The sequence below is a fragment of the Phocoena sinus genome, chromosome 21 (assembly GCF_008692025.1).
Source record: "Phocoena sinus isolate mPhoSin1 chromosome 21, mPhoSin1.pri, whole genome shotgun sequence".
Taxonomy (NCBI): domain Eukaryota; kingdom Metazoa; phylum Chordata; class Mammalia; order Artiodactyla; family Phocoenidae; genus Phocoena; species Phocoena sinus.
The window spans coordinates 27,859,827-27,886,173 of NC_045783.1; the positions used below are offsets into that span (position 1 = coordinate 27,859,827).

Consider the following 26,347-nt stretch of genomic DNA (forward strand, 5'->3'; position numbering starts at 1 on the left):
TCTCAAGTTAAGGAATTTAGCTCTTTTCTGTGTATGGGAAGATGCAAGAGTCTGGGCTCATTGAAATCGTTGCTTTGATACGCACCATAGCTCTTTAGGGCCAGTATCCTGCTTTTCTCCATCCTGAATCCCCTCAGGGTGCACCGTTGGAAGCAGCTGCAGAGGCTGACAGCTTAGTGGCAGGCAGCCTATTTGTCTCCCTCCTGAGTTCCCTCAGGGCTCACCATCAGGGGCAGCTGTAGCAGCTGATGGCTTGATGGCCGCAGCATCCTTTGCTGACGTGGCAGGCGGCATTCCTTGCCACAGTGTAAATTGGACTTTCTTGATATTTTGTGAAGAAACAAAAGAACTACAGACATACATTGGATAAGTCTTCCATAAAACTGCAAATACCATTCCCGATTTCAGAGAAGCAGTATCATCTCTTTCTTTTCCTACCACGAAATATTTCTTACGGAGCAGAGGCTTTGTGAATGCCATTTTCTAATGCGCAGTACTGGGTACATAGTAGACAGTGATCAAGTTTTTGATGAATTGAATGACTCGAGTGAATGAAATAGTTCTCATTTAGATCTCAGGTCAAATGCTACCTGTTCAGAGAAGTTCTCCCTGGCCACCTTACCTTGTAAACACAGCCCCTGTCACTATTCCATTAACCAACTGTGTTTTCTTTAAATCTCATCTTAGAAATAGCACTGGCATTGTAGTACATCTATATTTATTTATGGTCTCTCTTCCTCCTCTAGAATGTAGAGGGCAAGAGCTGTGTTCGTTTACCAATGTGTATCCATAGTACCTAGAACAGTCCTTGGCATGGTGTGTTAAAAAGTGTGCCATAGGTGTTCCTTGACTGAATGAGTCTAATGATTCTTACCTGCTTGGAATGATTGTACTCAAAATGAAAGAATAGATCACAGGTCACCTTAAGTCCTGTCCTATCCCTGTGACACTAGGAAAGTATTAAAGAGAGGGAAGGGGGGTGGTCTTTCACAATCCCAGAACATCTTTTATTGAAAAAACTTTGTCATGTGCTGTAGTTTACCTCCTGGTTTTTCCTGATGGTTTTTATACCTCTGTTACTTTATTGGTGTCTAAACAGCCTCTGATAAATGTCAGTGTTCTACTTTATATCTACTTCGGTATAAATGCTTCAACATCGAATGCAGTATTGGCTCCTAGGGTTCCCTGAGCTCCTGCCGTGTCTTATTTTTAGAACTCTCCAGTGGGCACCAGTGAAGAATATCCTTAAATTGCCCACACTGACAGTAATAGGGACAAAGTGGCTCAGATGGGTGGTACTGCCTCTTCTGATCGGATCTTATGCTAAAATTATAAGCACTATTGCGTTAAGTGAAAACAAATGATTTGGCAGAAACATCAGAGATGTTCCCTTGGGCTAAGGATGCTCCCTGTTTTCAATGCCTACATCCTCTGCTTTTTGTATGCAATAACAGAAAAAACATGAACCAAAAATCAGAAAGATCTGACGTCTAATCCCAAACACCGAGGGTTCTTTATGACCCCAGGCAGGATACTTAACCTCTCCCTGCCATGGTTTTATCATCTTTAATATGACAAAAAGACATCTTTTTTTTTTTCCAGAATGGACATCCTAAAATAATGAATCAATCCATGCAAATAAAGCACTCTGAGCCTTTTAGAAAGGACAGTCTCACAGTAAGACAAGACATTGGTAGAATGCCATTCAGTTCTGATGAGCCTTTCCTACTGCCTAGACTGCTTGTTGTCAGGTTTTGGAACCTGTCCTGGTGTATCCCTTCCTGTTTATCATGCACAACTAGTTAGATGTTTGTTCCAACTCCCATGTCTAGTAATGTAGAAATAGAACCAAACCCTGACTCCACTGAGAGCTGCAGAAGACTCTTTTAAGAAGAAGGCAGGTATGCAGTCTACAGAGAGAGAGCTTTTTAACTCACATATGGGTCTCGCTGGATTCCTTTTCAGCACAGAAAATGACCTGGTTCTATTGAATTTCACTGTCAAGGTAGTTTCTTGTTTACACTGAGCAGCTGCAAAGTCACTGGGTAGTGGATTAGTGCCAGGAGCTGCATACAGAGTTTGCCAGTACTGGTTTGTGTATTTCGAGGAGCAACGATGAATTAGTCTGTGCAGTCAGTGCAAAACAAATCTACGTTAGTCGTGTTCCATATACCTGCCTCCTAGATTTCTGGATATTCCTCTTAGGCTTCCTAATTAGGGGCTGTGATTTTTTTCCCCCCTCTTCTTTGCAGTCTTAGGCAAATCGAAGATGGATGTCTGGAGACTAGGATTTTAACAGACTTTGCCAAGAAAAAAAAAAAACTCAAGCCATTCAACTGTTTGTTCCTTTCCCTCTTAAACTCATCAAGAATGTAGCCAGGGCTTCCCTGATGGCGCAGTGGTTGAGAGTCCGCCTGCCGATGCAGGGGACACGGGTTCGTGCCCCGGTCCGGGAAGATCCCACATGCCGCAGAGCGGCTGGGTCCGTGAGCCATGGCCGCTGAGCCTGCGCGTCCGGAGCCTGTGCTCCACAACGAGAGAGGCCACAACGGTGAGAGGCCCGCGTACCGCAAAAAAAAAAAAAAAAAGAATGTAGCCGGAAGCCTTATGCTACCAAGAGCCTTTGACTGTACCATTCTAAGTGTAAAAATAGCAGCTATCAAGGTACTGATAACAGGCATTAAATGGGCTGGTGATGTTGATGATGATGATGTTGATTACCCTTTGACTTTCTGCCATCATCTAAGTCACGTGACAAAATGTAACGGTAGACAATCTGATCTTGATGAAAGGGTCTCCCTACCCAGGGAACTTGTAATTGTGTGCAAAGCCCAAAATACTTATTTCAAGTTCTTCAAATCATCCATTCAACTTAAAGAATGGCTAAGATCTTTTCAAATACTATATGAAAGTAGTGAGGCTGGCCTAAGAAATCACAAAAAGTGGAACTACTTCAATCCATCTCTTAAACTGGGAGCAGAGAGTTCTTTTCTTTTTCTTCCTAGTAGAAAAGGTCTACACATTTTTTGAAGTCTAGAATCGCATAGAGTATAAACTTTACATCAGTGGGTCTTAATGCTGGCTGCCCATTAGACTCATCTGGAAAGCTTTAAAAATTACCTGAGTCCTATAGCCATCCTCAGGTTCCTGATTGCAGTGTGTTGTTTGTTTGTAAAGCTCTTCAAGTTGTTTTAAAGCACTGTTACGGTTGAGAATCACCTGTTGTGGCATTAATTGATCCTACCAGCTCAGTTTCCCTTTAGCTCTATTATATTAATCTTACTAGAAGGTCTGCAGTAAAGATTCCAGTGGAAATCCAAAAGAAATCCAAGAACCTTTGATGAAATTGTGATTCTGAGTTACTCAATGGCGGTAACTGTGTCTTATGTCTTCTTCGTGTCCTCTTGAATATGTATGTTGTATGTTATAGGGGAGGAAACATTTTTCCTCTATCCTTCTAGCTTCTTTTGGCAGGTGTAATAATTAAATTGATTTAAGACAGATTAGCAGGAGAAAGACAAATTCAATTACATAAGTATAGGAGCTCCATAAGAATCTGAGACCCACAGGCAGTCTTGGCAGTTGAGGCTTATATGCCATCCTGAGCTAAGAAGGGGGCAGGGGTTTGGGCCTTCAGAGGGGGAGGAAGGCAGTTCACGTGGAGATGCAGATGTTTGCCATGCCCTGTAGAGACCGTGGGACTCGGAGAAATTTGAACAAACAGGCCCTGTGAGCTCTACTGATGCACCACACCTAGCTCACAGTCTTTGTAGTTATCACTGGTGATAACTCTTCCTGGACCAGTTCCCCTGTCTAAACTCTTTTAGGCAGTTAAAGGGAGGCAAAAAGCTCTTCCTGAGTCTTCTGAGCCTTAATTGTCTTCAAGTCAAAATAATCCACATGCCAAAGTGGCACTTCTGGGGGAAGCTTATTCTGAACCCCTTCCATTTCTTAGTACAGGACTTTAGTTGTCATTAAAGTTTAGAAGTTATGGTGATTACTTTGTTGTCATGTAGCTATAACACATGATATCTGCATATATTCTCAAAGTGTAGCCTTGTTTTTCTACCTTTGATATATTCTATATCCTTCTTACAGTCTTCATTTGTCATATTTAAAAGATCTTCTAGCCTAGCTGTGAATCTGATGGAGGTCTTCCAACTCCTTATTTACCAACCTAAAACTCTAGAATGAAAACAAACATTATGAGTTACTATCATTCAGATTTCTTTTTTAAAAAGGGATTTAAGAACCCAAACTTTAAAATGACCATAATTGCAGAGGAAGTTGAGCTTCTTGAAAAATAATACATTGTTTTGTTTGTCCCATCTTACCAAAGACATGCAAGCTCTGGCCTGGATGGAGACGTGCAAACTCTTACTTTTGAAGAAATTCTCTTGTCCATCACACTGGTTGTTTCATTTATTCCTAGTTTTCCTCCAACTCCCTAAGAGTCAGTTTTCCAAATCATAATAAACTTGATCTCTTTTTCAATCTCAGTAGTGAACATGGAAACATGCACTGGGCCCTGAACAGGAAGACTCATTATTTTTCTCTATCTCTTGTCACTTATTAGAAAATGCCCTCTAATAAAGTGCCACAGTGCAGTTTATGGAACTCAACTAGGACTGTGAATCCAATTTATGCCAGGAATTTCTTCAAGGAACATATGTCTAGGCCTCATCTCAGACCAACGAAATCAAAATTTTGTTTGGGGAAGGGAAGGTCTGGGATTCAGATGAGTGTATTAAAACAAAAAGTTATCTGAGATGTTCTGCTTAGAAAAATTTTGCTTCTCCCAATATCATTACAAAAATTATTTTAGATTTTCTGCTGATAGTTTTACAGTTCGTTTTTGTTTCTAAGTCTGTAATTGATCTTGACATAATTGTATAGGTTTACGGTCTGACAAACTTCAGGATCTTGCTTTATTTTTCTTCTAAATGGATAGTCAAGTGACTCAATATTACTAGGTGATTCTGATGTGAAATCAGGGTTGAAAAGTAAATTCCCAAACCCTCTTTGACCATGCAATCCATCTGACTTATTTATTTTTTCCTTTTAATTTTATTTATTTATGTATTAAATAAACAACAAATGCACATCATGAATTATTTAAAATCTGTTCAAGGTTAGCAGAGAGGAGAAAGTCTCCCTCTCTCCTGTTCCCCGGCCACTTAGTTTTCCCTAACCTCCCAAAGCAATCACTGTTCGCTTTCTTGAATATTCTCCATCTGGCTCCTTTTCGGCTAGGCAGCTATATACTTCTCTTACCTGTTGATCATGGAGAACGCATGCAGCACCCTCTCACTTGCTACTGGAGAATTATCTAGGTCGTTATTTTGAATTTCCAATCATCAGCTGTTTGTGCTACTCCCCGGATTTTTGTGTCCACTTTTAGTTATACCATTTCAGCATTAAGTATTTCAGAAGATACATCACTAGTCTCAAAGGCCATGATAGCTCTCCCTCTATGCCCCCCACTTTCTTAATCTCAACTGTGTAGGCAAGGACTTCCTTGGTGGTCCAGTGGTTAAGACTCCACGCTTCCACTACAGGGGGTGTGGGTTCGATCCCTGGTCAAGGAACTGAGATCCTGCATGCCACATAGAGCAGCCAACCCCCCCCCCCACCAAAAGCCAGCAATCCCCAGGTTTAAGAAAGCTTCAACTATTCCACGCATATTTATAAAGAAGAAAAAATAATCAACTGTGTAAGCTACATCAAATTTGGAATTGTTTTATGGATCAAAAAAGTGAACAGCAATGGAATAGGAAGACACCTGAGCTTATGTTAAAAGATTTGGGTTTGATTTCCTCTGGGAATGCATCTTGCAAACTGCAAAGTACTTAACAGAGTGGAGTTTTGTTACCGCCATTGCTGTTGCCATCACCCTTATATGATGTGAGATTCCAGGGTACCAAGAAGGCTCAGGCATAACCATAGGAAGATTGATTTGGTCTAGGGGTTGCACCTGCTGGCTCCATCGTTAAATTAATCACTAAATCAGAAAAAGAGAACCAGATTTTAGGACAGAAAGGAAATGCAGAGAGTAAGATAAAAAAGCAGGCAGCCCAGCCAAAAAAAAATTATCTTTGTATCGTACTCTACTGACTTTTTTGTTTGTGCTTAAAAATGACTAATTGAGAGCACATTTGAACGTGGCATTTGCTTTAATCAGTGTTTCATAAGCACGTTGATCTATAAAGGCCTGGACAATGTAAATACAAAAAATTAGCAGTTAGCCGTAAGAGGGAAAGTTGATGATGGCCCTCCAAATTTCTAATCAGGATAAATGCCAGAAGAAAATACAGGTGGCCTCACTGGGTTTAGCTTTGTGTTTTAGCAAGTATTTGAGTTTATGACATTTCGTTTGTCGTAATAAGAATCAGGTCCGAAGTAACTCTTGTGAGTTTCCAACTGGGAGAGAAGAAAACGTGCTTGACCTCATTTACAAATGATGACCTGCCATATACAGGTTTGTCTCAGTTGTAGGCAACCTTCATCTGAAAGGCAGCAGATGAATATATAACAATGATTGTACAGGTTTTAGAGTGAGTTTTAAAAAAATTATTAAAGTATAGTTGCTTTACAGTATTGTGTTAATTTCACGTGTACAGCATAGTGATTCAGTATTTTTGCTGATTATATTCCATTATAGGTTATTACAAGATAATGGGTATAATTCCCTATGTGATACAGTAACTCCTTACTGCTTCTCTATTTTATGTATAGTAGTTTGTATCTGTTCACCCCATACCCCTGATTTCTCCCTCTGACTTCTTTCTCCCCATTGGTAACCAGTTTGTATTCTATGTCTGTGAGTCACATTCGTGCAGCCATCGTGGAAAACAGTATGGAGGCTCCTGTTAAAACTAAAAATGGAACTGCCCTATGACCCAACAATTCCACCCCTGGGTGTATATCTGGAAAAAATAAAAACACTAATTTGAAAAGACAGATGCACCCCCATGTTCATAGCAGCACTATTTACAATAGCCAAGATATGGAAGCAACCCAAGTGCCCATCAACAGAAGATGTGGTATATAATTGTATAGTTTTTAAAGTCCACGATTATCGAGATGGAACTTGACCATTTGAGGGTTCTTTAAAATGAACTGTTTGAATGTAGGATCTGCGATTGGGAGTTAATATCCAGAACTCGGCAGACGTGCCAGCTGATTTTGACATCAGATTCAGTGGGGCAAAATGCGTTTGGGGGGCTTCCCTGGTGGCTCAGTGGTTGAGAGTCGGCCTGCCGATGCACGGGACGCGCGTTCGTGCCCCTGTCCGGGAGCATCCCACGTGCCGCGGAGTGGCTGGGTACGTGAGCCATGGCCACTGGGCCTGCGCGTCCAGAGCCTGTGCTCCGCGATGGGAGGGGCCACAGCAGTGAGAGCCCCACATACCGCAAAAAAAAATGAGTTTGGGGATTTGTATTAGGTTTGGATATACATTTTAAGTAGGATTGATGTGGCTCAGGAGTGGACTGTACAAATGATTTATTTTCACCAACAGAAACATTTGGGAAAAAAAGCTGTGCAGGAAAGCAATATAACATAGAATGAATCAACCCTTCTTATTTTTCTTGAAGTAACAAGTCAAACATAGAGATTTTTTTTTAAATGACATGAGTCTAAGTGTTAAACATGCTAATGCCTTTTCATTTGCTTATTTATTATGACATATGTTCACCTCTTGGTTATTGAATTTCCCTGTTGAAATGGAAACTGTCTCTTCATTTTAAAAGTGATTTTGCCAAAGAGACATCCCGGGCATGTTTCTGCTTCTATATTTCTAAGCCATCCAACAAAAGAATCATTATCCCAGAGTCACAGATGTGAGAATGTCCAAGGCAGAGTATTTGTGTCGCGCTGTATGGGACTTTTGACTCTGACTGCTGGATTTTAACTATGCGCATTTCCAACTCCACTGAACACCGCTTAGGTGAGGTAGTGTCAATCAGGTGAGCGCATTCATTTCTTTTTGAAAGCCCTGAGCTTTCCTCTTTCCAGGTGCCCAGCCTGCTGCAGGGTTGAGTGCCGAGTTTTGAAAACAGAGTTGGGGATCAAACCACTTTAAAGCTAATTGCTGTTACATATTATTTTTATTTAATTAAAAAAAAAAGTCTGTCCTGTTCCTTTTGCCTCTCCCTGCCCAGGGCCCACATCAGTGGTGTTCAGAACTAATCTCAGAGGTTTATTGTAGTCACCTCGGCCTCCCTTGGTTTGCTAACTGCAATCTCGCAGCCTCCGGGGAGCAGTTGTTCTCAGAGATTCAACCTGTTCCCTCCCAGGGCTGGAGAGTCGCTGCCAGCGTTTCATTTCATTTTTGTTCCATCTGCAGGGGCTAGAAGCTGGTTTCATACTTGACATGTAAAGGCATTTGGGGCATATTGTTCATTTCAATATACATTAATGATGATTCTAAAGCCTGTATTGCAGTCCGGCTTTTCCACATGCTGTAGACCCCCATTACAGGCTGATTGAACACAGAAGTACTTGTGTTGAATTGGACAGATGCTAAAAGCATATTGTCTCCTGTCTTCAGAATATCTGTCAGAATGCCATTCACAGTCTGCTCAGGATTTCTGATTGTGAGGCCGACAAACAAACCAAAAAAACCAAGAAAAAGTGGAAAGTGATTGGAAGGAAAGCCCCGCCCCATTGCCATTCCATATCTCATTAATAGTATCAGGTTCTACATAAAGCTAACATGGTAAATAGGCGTAGTCTCACCAGCAGACTCTGGAATGTTCAACTCTTCCCTCCGTCTCTACAGTGTCTTAAAAGTGGTGTTCAAAACTGTTGAACACACATTCCTAGAACTTTCGTGGTTGAGTCAAGGAAGTATTTGGAAGGTTGGAAGGATGAAGGTGCACAGGTGTTAATATTTTCATATTTTTTCTTTTGTTGTATTTTATTTATTTAATTTTTTATTAATTTTTATTGGAGTATAGTTGCTTTAGGATGTTGAGTTAGTTTCTGCTGTACAGCAAAGTGAATCATATACCCACTATATATAGTGGATATACATACATCCACTCTTCTGTAGATTTCCTTCCTATTTAGGTCACCACAGAGCGCTGAGTAGAGCTCCTTGTGCTATACAGTAGGTTCTCGTTAGTTATCTATTTTTTTTTTAACATCTTTATTGGGGTATAATTGCTTTACAATGGTGTGTTAGTTTCTGCTTTATAACAAAGTGAATCAGTTATACATATACATATGTTCCCATCTCTCTTCCCTCTTGCGTCTCCCTCCCTCCCACCCTCCCTATCCCACTCCTCCAGGAGGTCACAAAGCACCAAGCCGATATCCCTGTGCTATGCGGCTGCTTCCCACTATCTACCTTATGTTTGTTAGTGTGTATATATCCATGACTCTTTCTCACCCTGTCACAGCTCACCCTTCCCCCTCCCCATATTCTCAAGTCCGTTCTCCAGTAAGTTATCTATTTTGTATATAATAGTGTATATATGTCAGTCCCAATCTTCCAATACATTCCACCCCTCCTTCCCCCCTTGGTAACCGTAAGTTTGTTTTCTGCATCTGTGACTCTATTTGTGCTTTGCAAGTAAGTTTTGTGTGGGCACAGTCTGAAAACCCATGGGATGGTTACTGACTTCTGCTAGGCATTGGGACTTTGAAAATCTGAACCATCCCCTGTTTGGGTGCAGTGGCAGAAGCAGCCAGAAATCTTCAAGAATCACTCGTTAGTAGAAGAATTCACAGCTCTGCATGGTTCCCAAAATACAGCCTCAAGTAAAACAACTGGCTCATTAGCACCTACTTTTAAACCCCTGCACTTAAGCAGCATCACTGCCTTGCAGTGAGGATGATACAAATCACCTGTGGATTTCTGTGTAGCTGGGACGCTCCAATGTCACAAGTCATGCCAATTAAACAGCTGACTGGACTTCCTGCCGGGAGGAATCTTTTGCATCTTTGTGGCCAGCTAATGAAGGATCACTTGAGCAACTATATTTTTCCTTTTCCTCTTTTTTTTTCTATAAGAAAAGAATTTGAAATTAAAGAACCCCCTTGTAAAAGCTGTACAGTTTTTATTAATATGTGTATAATTTACTAGCATTCACAAACCTGGTGAGTAACTCACACATATCCTCTTGACTGGAGATTGAAGAAGATCTGACCTCCTAGGAAACTTCTCATTACAATCAACTGACACAGCATCTTCTCTTCCTATTTCTTTCGCCTGCACTTAGGCCCTTCTGGCTGTTCAGAAAGCTAGTTGCCAATATGGTACTGTACCAGCTGCCTCGTGGTATATCTTAAAGCAAGATGTGAAAATGGAACCCAGGATGAAGTGTCTGTTGGCTCCATCAATTTGAGTACAATTAGTCTGGAGTCAGTAGAAGCCACAACTCAAGAATAGACTAGCAGGGGCTTCCCTGGTGGCGCAGTGGTTGAGAGTCCACCTGCCGATGCAGGGGACACGGGTTCGTGCCCCGGTCTGGGAGGATCCCACGTGCCGCGGAGCGGCTGGGCCCATGAGCCATGGCTGCTGAGCCTGCGCGTCCGGGGCCTGTGCTCCGCAACGGGAGAGACCATAGCAGTGAAAGGCCCGCGTACAGCAAAAAAAAAAAAAGAAAAAAGAAAAAAGAGAAAAAAGAAATGATGTGTGACTCCTTTGTTGTGGAATTACCCGAGACTAACTTAAGTCATAACTTGGTCCCTGCTATCTTTCTTTGCAAGGCTGGGTCTAGGCTACATTGTGAAGGTATAAAGTGCCCCGTTTTCCCACCTATGTTGTGTCCCTCTTCACCCCCCATCTAGGGACTATTTGCCGCCAAGCGCTACTTCACCCGGCCCCACCCCCCCCACCCCCCCCCCCCCCCGGGCAAAGTTTGCTCTCAGGAAAGGTTATGACATTAATCTGAGTGTGCCTCAGTGTTTTCTTCTCTCAGAAGCACGATAGGAGTAGGTGAGAGAGCCGTGGCCTTTGGGGACCAAGCATGGCCTCTTGGTACATCTGAAACGGCACAAGCTGAAATGCAGTATCCTCCGCCCCTCTGTACTGGGAGGGGAGACTTGCCCCCGATCTGCCAGCCTTGCCTGGAGAGTCAGCTGTGACATTGGCCTCAAAACCTCACCTAATAACTGTACTGGAAAGGGGAGAAGGGAATTCCTAGTATTGGGGAATAAATAGGGTTTAGGAAGGAAGGCACTTTGTTGACAAATATACATCAGATCCCTACTGAAGCAATTCATAGAATGAGTACCTCTCCTGCTTTTAGAGACTTTTAAATTATGCTTTCAGACTGAGAATTTTTTGTCATTTATCCATTTGTTACTTGGCAGCAGCTTTGTATACACACTAGTGTTGTAATTTATACGCTTCAATATTGATTGAGTTATTCGTTTCTTATAAGCATGTATTTTTACAGCCAAAAAGATTTATTTATCAGATATACACATATATGTATATAACCCTGCCCTTCAGTTTTAGATCACTTTTGACTAAACTTTTCTTTATACCATCATTTAGCTTTTAAAATGGTGAAAAAGAAGATTTAAACTTGGCATATATATATCTCTCTCTACCTATCTATGTAGTGGGCCTTTCTGAATTAAGAAATTTTCATTGAAGACCCCTGGAAGATACAAGATAAAAATCAAACTTTGAACAGGGTAATGTACCTTCTGCCTTCTTCATGTCCACTAAAAGAACACTTTTGCAACATTGCCTTTCTGGTTCTTTTACCTTTGCAGTGGTTATCTGTGTGTGGTTGAGTGTATATGCACCAGGATTGTCGGAGCTGTTTCGAGTATAGCGACCCATGCCCTTACACTCTCCAAGTTACCGCCAGTTATGACAGATCTCAATATGGCCCCTTTCCCGTGAGTGTGTGACACACAGTGCTGGCTGCAGTTGGGCCGCTGTTATTAGAACTCTGTGGAAATGGCAGAACAGAAGAATGTCTCATAAAGACGTGTCATGCTTAGAAAGAACTTGGAGCGGACTGAGTTTCATCGGGAGACCATTCTCTCAGTTACTCTTTGTTTTGCTGAACTGAGGGTGTTCAAAGTGGTCCTGATGTGAGCGGGGGCTTGACTGTTCTCTAAAGAACCAATCTTCCATTGTTAGTGACGGTCTAGCAACTTAGTTGCCATGTCTAGTGGGAGACCACTCATTGGACTCTATCACTCACAAATGGAAGAATCGCCTCCATAATATACAGTGACAGATGCTCCCATGAACGTTGCCATTCTGCTTCCCTATGAATTTCAGTATATAGGCACACAGATAATTATTTGTTCATATTTGACTAAAACCAATGCTAATTTTGTGTGCATATATATTTGGATGCGGCTTGGAATAATAATAATAGGAAGAAGAGCCCTGTTATTTATTGAGTGCATACTATGTGCCAGATGCTTTATACAAATGGTAGCATTTAATTTGCATAACTACATGAGTTACATGGCGTTTTCTCTCTTTTGAAGTTTGGGAACCGAGACTGAGAAGCAGTGATTTATGATTTACTTGTTTACCTCCAATGTCCATGCTCCTTCACGTCTGCTGTGCTGTGATCCTAGGAAATTAAAGTGGTGAAGAGTGCAAATGTCTTATTTGAGGCTCTCAAATAAATATCCCACGAGGTGGACACAAAGCTTCCATGTTTTAGTGGCTTGCTTTGGATTATACGGTTACTATTTGAATGGCTGGTGCTGCAATCCAGGTCTTGTCACTCTTCCTTCAGTGCTGACCTCCAGGACTTCCCTGACGGTCTAGTGGTTAAGACTCTGCACTTCCACTGCAGGGGGCACGGGTTCGATCCCTGGTCGGGGATGTAAGATCCCGCATGCTGTGACACGGCCAAAAAAAACTGACCTCCATCAAGTGGAAATGAATGATACTTTTGCTTCTGAGAAGCAGCTGCAGTGTGACTTAGCCAGTGGTTTGGTGGTTTGGTCACTTTTATGGCAGGAGGTAATTCCACCTGCATGGAGACCTGTGCTTATAGTTCAGTTGGTGATGCAAGAACGTATAAGGTGGTTGTACTGAGCAGGGCACCGCCTCCGACTGTACTGATACACACACACACACACACACACACACACACGAACCACTGTCACTGCTTGTGTGTCTTTAAGTACATTCACAGGAGCCAGGCTGGTTATGTCGTGCCCTACAGATGCCATTATCACAGCAGCCCGCTGACCTTCCCTCTTTAACATTTCTTCTCTCTGAAATGTCCTCTCTCTCCCCATCTTGTCACTGCTCCTACTCTAGATGATAGAGATCATCTCTTACACATACGAGCAGAGGTCTTCTTCATTCAGGTTAGAAACCATATGACTTATTTCTTTCCTTCTGTTGATTAGTAGACCCATGGGCATAGAAATTGACTCAAATTGTCAATGATTGGGTACAATACATAGGAAGGTGACAAATACTTGAGCTAACACCACTTCAGGCAAGTAACGGTTGGTCGCCAGATTAGTAATTATGACTGATTTTTAATAGGTGCCATATTTTGAAGATACAGCCATTGGAAAATATCTCCTGAAGGATGGAAAACTAGGTAGCATCTTTTCTACAGAAGTATGAAGGGTGACTGCTGTTGGCTTTAATTGAAACTAAAGAGCTCGAGCTGGAGTCAGTTAGGACATAAGATAGCAGCAAGGGATTTATAAACTGAAAGAAGTTAATAAAGAGAATAGTAGTTCTGAGTGAGCTTGAGTGATTTCCTTTGGTTGAGCTTTTGTATGGATAATGTGGCAAGTGAGACAGTGGATGGCAAAGCACACACTTTGAAAATGCAAAAGTCTATAGGAATGTAAGAGATAATTAATACAGCACCTATATAACTAGGTAATTAATACAGTATCAGTGTCATATATTTAATTTTTTATTTACCCCATTAAAAAATAAAAAGGAATAAGAGGAAGTAATTTTAATGATATCTTTTATTTGACAGGATATATCCAAAATATTATTATCGCTTCAACATGCAGTCAATCTTTTACAATCTCTTTAGTACTGAGTTTGGGGACTCTGGTGTGTCTTTCACATGTACAACACATTTCAGTTTGGATTAACATGTTTCAAAGGCTCAGTAACTCATGTGGCTACCACATTGGACCTGTCAGACCTAGGGTATCTGTCTAGGAATGAGATACAAACCCCGGGATTCTTGTGTGAGCTGCAAAATCATCTATAAAGCTTTTACAAAATAAGCTTTCCTAGACCCCATTTGTAGAGGCTTTGACTTGGTAAGCCTGGGGTGAGGTCTCAGCATCTGTTTACGAAGTTCTGTGCGTGATTTTGGCAGTGACGTTCAGGTTCAGCTTCGCACGTGAGCCTCCTGAGGGGGGCTTAGGCCTCACGCCTCTCCCCCACTCTAACTGCTCTTTTTTTTAACTCAGCAGATAACAAATTTGTTTTTATATTAAGCAAGGGATTGACGTATTAGCTGCTGTAACTTAAACAGTGAATTTTATAGGAGTGCTAACTTTTTCTCTCCATTTAACCCTTGGTTGTGGGATAGTGGTTAGTGGGGCTATTTTTGGGGGGGTGGGCTGCACCGTGAGGCATGTGGAATCTTAGTTCCCCGACCAGGGATCGAACCCGCGCCCCCTGCAATGGAAGTGCGGAGTCTTAACCACTGGACTGCCAGGGAAGTCCCAAGGGGCTATTTGTTTAGAGTGTGGGTGGTCAAGTACAGAGTTGAAACTGCCCCTCTTCTAGCAGAGGTGAGTGCCGGGGAAGTTGTCTTCACTCTGTCTTCTGCCCCCTTGGATGCCCATTACTTGTTTAACTCTCTGTGTCGCAACAGTCAGTAAAAAGGCAGAAATCTGGGAAGGTTCTGTTTCAGCCCCTGGCTAAATGCATTATTCTTTTAGCTACGCTTTTAAGCTTCTTGGTGCTTCTGTTTATCCAGCCACAAAATGTGGTAAATGCTGATGTATATACACTCGGAGACCCCCAGGTTAAAACACTGCTGTGCTCTGTATACCATGTCACCTCAGGATTATGGTAAGCTACCCAGCATGCCCGTGAGTTAAGTAAGTGTTTATAGAAATTTGAACAAGACTGTGCTTGAGAAGGTCAGAATGACTTGCTCAAGGACAGTGCGTTTCTCTAGGGCTCTGATTCTTCTGCCTCAGAACCAGTTGAATTCCTCCTATTGACTACTTTTCTAGTCATCGGCTTCCTTTTCTTCTACCCCTTCCCCTGCTCCCCACTTCAGAGAGTTTAGATGGGCAGGCTGTGTGCTTGTGAAGATTTGCTTTCTGGTGACATTACCATGACCTGTTTTCTAACCCTCTCAGGGTTGGAAGAGACCTCAAAACCATTTAGTTAACCTCTAATACGATTTTTGCACATCCTTTTGAATATCCTGACATTTAATCCTCTAGTTTATTTTTTAGCAACACCAATGATAGGAATTTCACCACCTCCTAAGCCAGTCCATTTCATGTCTAAACGGCTCATTTTCCCCTTTAATTTAACTGAAATATTTATTTCTGTAACTTCTACCCTTTGAAAACATCTAAACATGACAACCCTTCAAGTATTTGAAAATAAGGATTTTGGCCATGACACTCCCACTTCCATCAATATATTCCACCTGCCTTTTCTTTTTAGATTGAGTGATTCTGAGTTCTTTCAAGTGTTCCTCAGAAAACATGGTTCTAAGTTTCTTTACTTTCCTCTGAATGGACTTCAAGGACTATATATTAAATGTGATACTTTAATTAGCATGGCCCCTGTGCGAGTATGACACGCAAATCCGTGGAGCGTTCCATATTTTTTAAACATAAACAAGACGAAAAGACAACCTTCCGAATGGGAGAAAATATTTGTAATGAAGCAATTGACAAAGGATTAATCTCCAAAATTTACAAGCAGCTCATGCAGCTCAAAATCAAAAAAACAAACAACCCAATCCAAAAATGGGCAGAAGACCTAAACAGACATTTCTGCAAAGAAGATATACAGATTGCCAACAAACACATGAAAGGATGCTCAACATCACTAATCATTAGAGAAATGCAAATCAAAACTGCAATGAGGTATCACCTCACACCAGTCAGAATGGCCATCATCAAAAAATCTACAAACAATAAATTCTGGAGAGGGTTTGGAGAAAAGTGAACCCTCTTGCACTGTTGGTGGGAATGTAAATGATACAGCCACTATGGAGAACAGTATGGAGGTTCCTTAAAAAACTAAAAATAGAACTTCCATATGACCCAGCAATCCCACTACTGGGCATATACCCTGAGAAAACCATAATTCAAAAAGTCATGTACCACAATGTTCACTGCAGCTCTATTTACAATGGCCAGGACATGGAAGCAACCTAAGTGTCCACCGACAGATGAAAAGATAAAGAAGATGTGGCACATATATACAATGGAATATTCCTGAGCCATAAAAAGAAATGAAATTGAGTTATTTGTAGTGAGGTGGATGGACCCAGAGACTGTAAGACAGAGTGAAGTAAGTCAGAAAAACAAATACTGTATGCTAACACATATATATAGAATCTAAAAAAAAATGGTTCTGAAGAACCTAGAGGCAGGACAGGAACAAAGACGCAGATGTAGCGAATGGACTTGAGGACACTGGGAGGGGGAAGGGTTAAAAAAAAAATGTGATACTTTAAATATAATCTAACCAGCACAGATTCACAAAATATGGATGAAATAAGGAAAATAAAGGAGCAACGGAAACCTCTGTGAAGGCTTTCTTTTCTCCTCTGAGTGATCGTAGAATTCACAATGTAGAAAATAATCGTGCAGAAAACTTCTTGCATTACTTTTGTGAAACCAAGTAGGAGAACAGTGGGATCTTTCCTTTGCTAAATATTGCTTTCTGGTATTACACTAGCAGACTTGTTTTCAGGTTAACTTAATATAATAAGTAAACTATGCTCTGAAGGTCTTCTGTAAGCATCTATATGCTTGTATTCTTACCTTGTAGGCATCTATCTCTTTCTTGTACAGGGAGCAGACTTAAAACTATTAAAAAGTGGTATTTTTAACTTCTGAGTCTTGTTGCCCCTGCATGCCCCTTTTTAGTGTTTGAAATTAAACAGCAGGGAGATTTCGGCTGAATGGTCCAAAGCCATTATAGTGAGTTAGACCTCTGAGATGCATTCCACTGTGCAGAGCCAACAGACTACTTAATCCACATCATTGCCTGGCCTCTAGGGTGCGCACCCAATGGAAGGCATTTATTTACCAAATTAAAAGCACAGCAAGTAAAAGCCAAGGTATTATGCAAGCCCATTTATCGACTCTTTATTCTGCTACTGTTTACTAAATTTCTCAGTGATGGAACATGATGGACGAGTTGATTCTTACAGTCAAGTGGCTCCACTAAAGATGAAATACATCTTCCCTGCTTTATTCCTCTTGCATTGACAAAGCAGCTTATGGTAGAATTGGCAGTTATCCAGCTCCAGCTGGAGAGAGTATGTAGATTTCAAGGTTTGTTTTTCTTGTTTTTTCATTTCTGAATTATTCTGTCAAGACCGCTAGATGCAGCTACATATAAAGAGATGCTGGCATGCTTGGGATTCAGTGCCTGGTTCTCTCGTCTGCTTCCCTAAGTCCCTTCTTTCTCTTCTAGTGGATGTTCATATATACATAGGTGAGTACACACATACATGTACATGCATGGGTGAACATGGATCTCTAAAAACCCACCTGTGGCTACCTCAGGTATCATCCACCCAGTCAGTAAACAGAATGAGAAGTCCAGGGATTTTTCAGCCTACCACTGTATTGTGTGTTAAATTCTACTTGCTGAAATGCTTTTATCATCAAAGAACCTCTCATCTTTTTTAGCAGGATGGATGACAGAGCTGGATATCTTTGTCCACCATCAGCCCTGAGAGACAAAGGGATTTATGCTGCTCTTCTTTAAAAAAAAATTTATTTTATTCAAGTATAGTTGATTTACAATGTTGTGTTAATTTCTGCTGTACAGCACAGTGATTCAGTTCATTATGGTTTATCACAGGATATTGAATATAGTTCCCTGTGGTGTACAGTAGGACCTTGTTGTTTATCTAGTCTCTGTATAATAGTTTGCACCTGCTAATCCCAAACTCCCACTCCATCCCTCCCCCTTGGCATATGCTGCTCTTTGAAGAGTGGGATGTTAGATATAATAGTGATGAAATGTGGGTAGACAGGGGAGAAATTGTTTATGTCATTATTTCATTGAGGCTCTTCCTGCACTATGCTTTCCTAACCCCTGTCCTTTCTTGTATACTGACCAGGCTGGATTAATTTATTCTTGGTTCTCTTTGACAATTTTGCCCTCACTGATAATCTCCAGTATGAAGTCAAATTGATCAAACCAGTGTTTTCTCTGGAATGCTCATTCATGAGTCACAGGCTTCTGGGATACATTTGCCCTTTCCTGCTAATAAAATTGCAAGGCACTCTATGCCAGGGCAACTTAAAACCTATGCATCTAAAACTCATGGGTACCCTGGGTCTGGTGAGTGTATCATGGAATTGTAGTTTACAAACACTTTCAACAGCCAACTTGTTTTTCAAACTAAATCTTTTCTGGAAGCTCAATATTGGATGTAGATAAATGAAGTGTAGTTCTCAGGTGGAACTGAGGATGGATAGTCCAGAATCCCATGGCATGATATGCTGAGAAACTTGCTTATATGGTTTCCTCCTTATTCACTGACACTAGACTGAGGGACCCAAAGGTATGTCACATCATATTTTTAATCCTACTTCTTGCAGAATAATGGATGGTGCTTCTTCCTGGCACGTTTGCGCCCCACTTAGGACACATTTTCTGTTGTTCAGTATAAGGAAAACACGCTGGTGTTCAGAAACTATGACATGCACGCACATATAGACCACACACACACACACACACAGAGTAAATTTTTGTTGGATATCCATGTATCTCATTGGATGCCTGAGGTCAGTTAACAAGTTACTGTTGAAACCTTGATCATCAAGGACTCAGCTATCAGTTTTCTAACATCGCTTAACTTGGGCAACACAAAACAAAACAAAAATCTGTAGTAGTGAGGAAGTATCTCACTCATGAAAAACAACAACTGCAGAAACCAACCCTCACTGGGGAGATAGTGGCTACTCTCCTGACCATTTTAACTTTTTGTTAAAGGCTTTAGTGCCTTCAAATAAGCAGTAAATAATCACTGGAAAAGTAGGCAATTTACAAAGGAATCTAATATGGTAATTGATTAGTCACTGAGAGAACGGGAGATGTTGCTAAACTGTAGTAAATCCATCTCTTTGCCCCAGTTTGCTAGTTAAAAGGAAAATATGGTAGCAATGAAAGTGAAATCTGTTGGCTATTTTATGCTTCATTTACACTGTATAAAACACACATCATAGATGATTGTCAGCATGAATATGGACTGTGTTTTTCAAAAGCTCCGTATCCCCCTTTCTTCTTTGATGATGCAGAACAGGGTGTAGTGGGGGTTAGTGGCATTAAGAGGTCAAAAAGTGTTGTACCAGAGATTTTTAACTATAGATTTTTCATAATAAATAAACTGAGGTTATAAATTGAGCAATTAATTAGATTTTTCTCCATGTAACCTGTTCTTCCTATATAAATACTTTAGTGGATAGAGTATTACTAACTTAGTGTTTGCCTCTGTAGTGATGACCCAGGTGAATTTATTCAAGCCCAATTGTTATTTACAATGTCAATGTCAAAATTTTTAGATACTTTTGCCACAGTATCTCTAATGTATTGAACTTTAACCTTTCCTGAATTTATTTTATTGTGACATTGTGATTTTTTATTATTTAACCTTTCAGGTTGAAAATATTCCTTGGAGAAGTGAGTTTCATAAGCTTATTCTACACGTTATAAAATAAAAATTTCTCCCCATTTTGTCAATGTTATCACAGTATAATTTACGTACAATAAACTATATCTATTTAAAGAGTACTCTTTGATGAGTTTTGATACCACCACAATCAAGTAAAGAACATTTCCATCACCTCTGAAAGTTTCTTGGTATCACTTTTTGTCTATTCCAATCCCAGCCCCAGCCTATGACAACTACTGATCTTAATTTTTGTCACTATAGAACCTAATATTTTGTTTGAATTTGCCTTAAAACTACCTTTTAAAATGTCAAGACTTGGTTTTTTTGCTGTTGGCAAATAATGGTAGAAGGAAAAATATAGTAAAAATTATATTGTTTGGCTTTTCATTTGGGAGGTATAAAGCCTCTGTAAATATAATGGATTATTTGTTAAGAAGTGCTTGAAGATAACACCCTAAAATCTCTATTATGTCATCATCTAGAAATAACACACAAACATTACAAATTTATACCAAAGGATTTTTTATGAATAAAGTACAAGACCCCTAAACATCAAATATTGAAAACAGGTTTACTATTTTTGAGACTGTAGTACATAGTTAAGTTTCACTCTACATTTTTATAATGTTCGTTTGGTTTCCAAACTTAATACAATGTAATATTTAATTTAAAAATCATTTATAAGTTGTGCTTTATCTCAAATAATAATAGTCATAATAAATTATGCTTAAAATAAAGTGGCACGGACCACTTGTTAAATAGAAGGAAGTAATTTTCTGTGCAAGTTACGATTAACTTTAAATACATAGAGTATTAAAAGGAACTTTATGATAAAATATTTAAAAACATATTGATTGTAACTTAAACTGTCTTCCTTATTATGTCACAGAGGAATGATTAAGAGCATAGGTTCTGGGGCTTCCCTGGTGGCGCAGTGGTTGAGAGTCCGTCTGCTGATGCAGGGGACGTGGGTTTGTGCCCCGGTCCAGGAAGATCCCACATGCCGCGGAGCGGCTGGGCCCGTGAGCCATGGCCGCTGAGCCTGCGCGTCCGGAGCCTGTGCTCCGCAACAGGAGAGGCCACAACAGTGAGAGACCCGCGTACCGCAAAAAAAAAAAAAGAGCATAGGTTCTGGAGTTAGGATATCTGGCTTGGAATCCTGGATCTGCGGTGTACCAGGTGTGTGATCTTGGGCAAGTCATTTAATTTCAGTACCCTTCTCTATAAAATAGGGAAAGTAATGCCAACCTACATCATAGTATTGTTGGGAGGAGTAAACAAGTTTAGCCATGTAAAATGTTTAAAATAGGATCAGACATACAGGAAGACGTCTATTATTATTATCCCTCCCCAAAACAGTTAATTCTCCCAGTTTTGAAAAAATAATATATTATTATGTCACAGTTCAGCATTTCAGAAAAATTTGGGAAACAATCCACTGGAAGATTTCTCATTTTCATTCTCTTATGAAATATTTCCTCTCTGGCCCTATGGTACTGTCCCAGGTGCTGAAAAGTCCCAGTCCCTTTTTGCTATACTACCCTTTATACGGAATACTTTAATTCTAACTAGAATCCCTTGGGTTACAGCATCCTGAGATTGGTGCATAATTCTATGAAATTAACGTTGTCTGCTTGGTAGTAGAAAAGCAAGGAAAAATTGTCTGATGATGGAAAGACGTGGGAAAATGGGTCACTTGTCAGTTAAATAACAAGCCATCTCTCATCTCACTTGCATTGAAACCACATTTTGTGTATTTTTCATATTTACATGAGAGTAAAGGTTCCCAATTTCTTAATTTAATTTGCCAAATAGTTGGCTGTCCTGCCTAAGTACTTTTGATCTGCAATCACTTTCAAGGCCAAGGCAGCTTTGTCTAGTGCCAGGAACAATTAATTTCTCACGACTCTAATAAAGAATGTTTCACTTGGTTGCACACGTAAATAGTGAGTTTGTAGTCAAATAAACAAACACACAAACAGAAAGGATATTCACAAATTACTTGTGAGATTTCTGGAGGTCAGTGTCCATGTCTTATACATTATTATATCCTTGACAATCAATAGTGTTGGCACATATGAGGCACATAAACTCTTGAGTAATTGAATTGACTTACTTGATTTCCAAGGCTAAGTCTGAAAGCTGAAACTTATCTTCATTGACTGTCTTTTTCACATGAAGATTTGGATGATAAATTTCTACTGGTATGTCAAATTTCTCTAAAAAGAGCAATAAGCAAATTGTAGGATGGATAATCTAATGTAGTGATGAGGGCTAGAGATGAGATTGTTCCACTTGGTCAGTAATATTCACAGGTAGCTTGGAATCTCCTCTTTCATCTCAAAATGTATATATTTTTATATATATATAAAAGAATATATATAAGAATATATATTCTTAGTCCATTTGTTAAGGATATAACATAGAGCCTTAAATTATATATATTTTCCATATGGATTTGCTAAAATTTCTTTCTTGGTTTATGATGTGAATGATATACAAGAAGAAAAACTCACCAATTAACTCCTAAAGAAGGAAATAGTAGTTTATACATGGTTAAATGTGTAAATTCTATCAATCCCTCTCAACAAAAATATAATCATAAAAGTTTACTCAACTCTTGTTGTGAAAGACTAGTGTTAAAAAATAGTTGTGTAACGGGGCACATATGCTGAGTTTATTATTTCAAGTGTCCTAAAGGCAGTGGTGCCAGATTTAATATGAGGCTCCTCTAAAGATGCTAATTCCTATTAGGAGAATTTTGTATATTCTAATTTTGTTTCCCTCCGGATTTCTACTTATTGTACTAAAAACAAAATAATTCCAGAAAGAAAAATAATAGTTGTGTATTTTATTAGCATAGGATATGAATAGAAATTTAATTGGTTTATAAACCATCAGTATTCAGATGCCATAAGAATAAAGAAAATCCTAAAACTGTTTATATTGTAATATAAAATCATTCTTGGGTTCATGTTAATGAAGAGAACCATTTTCACTGACAATCACCCTATATTCTAATTTATATCAGTGAAACTTTATCAGTTAAATTTTATTTAACAGGTTATTTTTTCTAATCTGTTTTGTTTGCAGTATATTCTATTATTCTCACTTTATTTAGAAGATAATTTACCTTTTAAAGTAGCTTTTTTTTTTTTTTTTTCTTTTGCGGTACGCGGGCCTCTCACTGTTGTGGCCTCTCCCGTTGCGGAGCACAGGCCCCAGACGCGCAGGCTCAGCGGCCATGGCTCACGGGCCCAGCTGCTCCGCGGCACATGGGATCTTCCTGGACCGGGGCACAAACCCGTGTCCCCTGCATCGGCAGGCGGACTCTCAACCACCGAGCCACCAGGGAAGCCCTTAAACTAGCATTTTTTTTTTTTTTTTTCATTAAGGATTTAAAATACGTCTCTGGATAAAACACCAAAATCTACTACCTGACTTGAGAAAGGAAGAATTTTAACTTTTATTGCAAAGCTTAATAATGACTGTTATGAAATTTTAGGATTTTATAGTAAGTTAAATCTAAACAATTTCATACGGATTTTTGTATATTAGCTGACTCATAATACTGAAATATAGAAATAAATTTAAGAACATTTTAGTGAAAATGTAGCAAGTTCTAATAAGGATCAGTGGTTCAATTTTGATTTTAAAAGCCATCAATTGTTGCCTTAGAATTGTTCCAAAATGAAAATACCTTTACTGGGGGCAGGGGAAATGTGGAAAATTAAAGGGAACAGTTTTAAAATTGTTTTAATTTTAAGTAATAGCTGTGTAACAATATCACCTCTTAACTTCGTAAATGAAAATATAGAACAGTTGCTTTTAGCTTTTTTAGATAATTTTGGTTTTTTTGAGAAGGAAGTGTTTCCCAGAAATAAAATTATCATTTTCCTTCCTCCTCTTCAATTCCCCCTGCCCCCCACCCCTTGCATAATTGTGATTCTCCTGCTGTAAATCTTGGGTGATTATCTAACTTAGAAATGACTCATATACCATTTATTAGGAACCATGTATTTTTTTAAATTAATTTTTATTGGAGTATAGTTGAGTTACAATGTTGTATTAGTTTCAGGCGTACAGCAAAGTGAATCAGTTATACATACACATATATCCACTCTTTTTTAGATTCTATTTCCATATAGGTCACTACAGAGTATTGAGTAGACTTCCCTGTGCTATACTATAGGTTCTTATTAGTTATCTATTTTAGATATAGTAGTGTGTGTATGTCAATCCCAATCTCCCAATTTATCCCTTACCCCCTTGGTAACTATAAGTTTGTTTTCTACACCTGGGATTCTATTTCTATTTTGTAAATAGGTTCATTTGTACCATATTTTTAGATTCCACATATAAGCCATATCATATGATATTTGTCTTTCTCTGTCTGACTTAACTTCACTCAGTATGACTGTCTCTAGGTCCATCCATGTTGCTGCAAATGGCATTATTTCATTATTTTTTATGACTTAGTATATAGCCATATATACTCCATTGTATATATATATACCCCATCTTGTTTATCCATTCTTCCGTCGATGGACATTTAGGTTTCTTCCATGTCCTGGCTATTGTAAATAGTGCTGCAATGAACATTGGGGTACATGTATTTTTTTCAGATTATGGTTTTCTCCAGATATATGCCCAGGAGTAAGATTGCTGGATCATGTGGTAGCTCTGTTTTTAGTTTTTTTAAGGAACCTCCATACTGTTCTCCATGATGGCTGTACCAATTTACATTCCCACCAACAGTGTAGGAGGGTTCTCTTTTCTCCATACCCTCTCCAGCATTTATTGTTTGTAGATTTTTTGATGATGGCCGTTCTAACCAGTGTGAGGTGGCACCTCATTGTAGTAATTATCTACTACAGTGCCACATTTAACTTAGAAGTGGCTCATATACCCATTCATTAGGAACCATGTATTTTTAATGATATACCAAAATTCGAAAGCAAGTTAGGTACCTGAGAACTGTCATAAAAGTTCTTTACTAGATCAATTTCCAACAAATAAAACCTATAATTTATGTTACAGAGTTAAAATATTTTCTCTGGCAAATGATAGGCCAAGAGCAATGATGCTGTCAATTATTAATGAAAGGATGGGAATCAGCCCTTGGTCTCTTCAAGTTGTGTGTGTGTGTGTGCATGCACATGTGTGTGTTCACGTGTGTGTGTGGTTTTTGTTCGGTCTTTCAGTACCCTTCATTATTCTTTTACATTAGCTAGTGCTAAACTTATTTTTAAAAATGTCAATGGCCTTTAAAACTGGAAAGACTGTGGAGTATTATTTTTTGAAGGAGGTTCAGTAATTTGGGTCAAAAAATGCTTTTTACTTGATTTTATGGGGGCATCTCCAGATCATTTTATCTTTATTTTATATACGATCAACCATTTGGCAGATCCTTAATTTTGTTTTGGATATCTTAAACATGATAAACAGATAAATTAAAAAAAAACTCATTAACAATTAAATATGATCCAGATACTAATACAGACAGTAAGGATTACATTTCACTTCAGGAATAAGAGGAGTGGCAATGGTATAACTTTGCAGTAGTAAAAACGTATTTTCTGACTTTACTCTTAAGTTTTAGTCATTCTTTCATGCATTTCTGGGGAAAACTGGAAAAATAAATTGCCTTAAAATGACTTAGGAAGAATGGCCTTGGAAATTGTGACAACACAGTTGTGTGTTGTGTGAGATCCATGTGTGATGACCATAATACAACTGAATGTGTCATTATAATGTTTCTAAGCCTATGAAACAGTAAAAAAAAAAAAATCTGTACAAGGGGAAACAAACTTTTTTGAAGATAAAGTGAAAATATGTCTTAAGGGCCAAATAAATTTAAAATCCAATCAAATGATATATCTAAGACAGCTGTGAGTGGGGAGATACTGTAAAACTTGAATTTCAGGTGTTGGAACTTGCCTCTTTGGGGTTATAAAGTCATAGACGTGGAAAGTATAAAGTGTTCAGAGTTCCTCTGAGGGTGTCAACAGTGCAGTCAGCCTCTTAGCTTGAATTTCTGGTCATTTTGAGAGCTGTAGAACACTGGGAAGTCAACTCCAAGGTTACATTGTGGGGACTGAAATAATTATTTCCTTGGGAGTAAGCATTTGTCAAATGCTTAGAAAGTTTTATCATGAAGTAAAAGAGGTATTTATCTCATTGTATTAATATTTATATAAAAAAGGATTTGTAAAAAACTGTACGTACAATATTTAACATTTGGATTATTATAAAAAATAGATTAGCCTGTGACTTTAATTCTAACTTAATTATTCAAAATTTTAATTTTAATAATTAATTTAGAACCATGATTTTTTTATGACTAATAATTTATTTATTGGAGTGTAATTGCTCTACAGTGGTGTGTTAGCTTCTGCATTATAACAAAGTGAATCAGCTATACATATACACACACCCGCATATCTCTTCCCTCTTGTGTCTCCCTCCCACCCTCCCCATCCCACCCCTATAGGTGGTCACAAAGCACTGAGCTGATCTCCGTGTGC

The 26,347-nt window shown here is 39.2% G+C and overlaps 1 protein-coding gene and 1 pseudogene across 1 annotated transcript in view; both read left to right on the top strand.

Annotated features, from left to right (window-relative positions):
- The window catches only part of UNC5D (unc-5 netrin receptor D), a 591,157-nt gene that overhangs the window by 191,653 nt on the left and 373,157 nt on the right, over positions 1–26,347 (top strand). The window lies entirely within an intron of this gene.
- Positions 15,689–15,783, top strand: LOC116746911 (annotated as a pseudogene).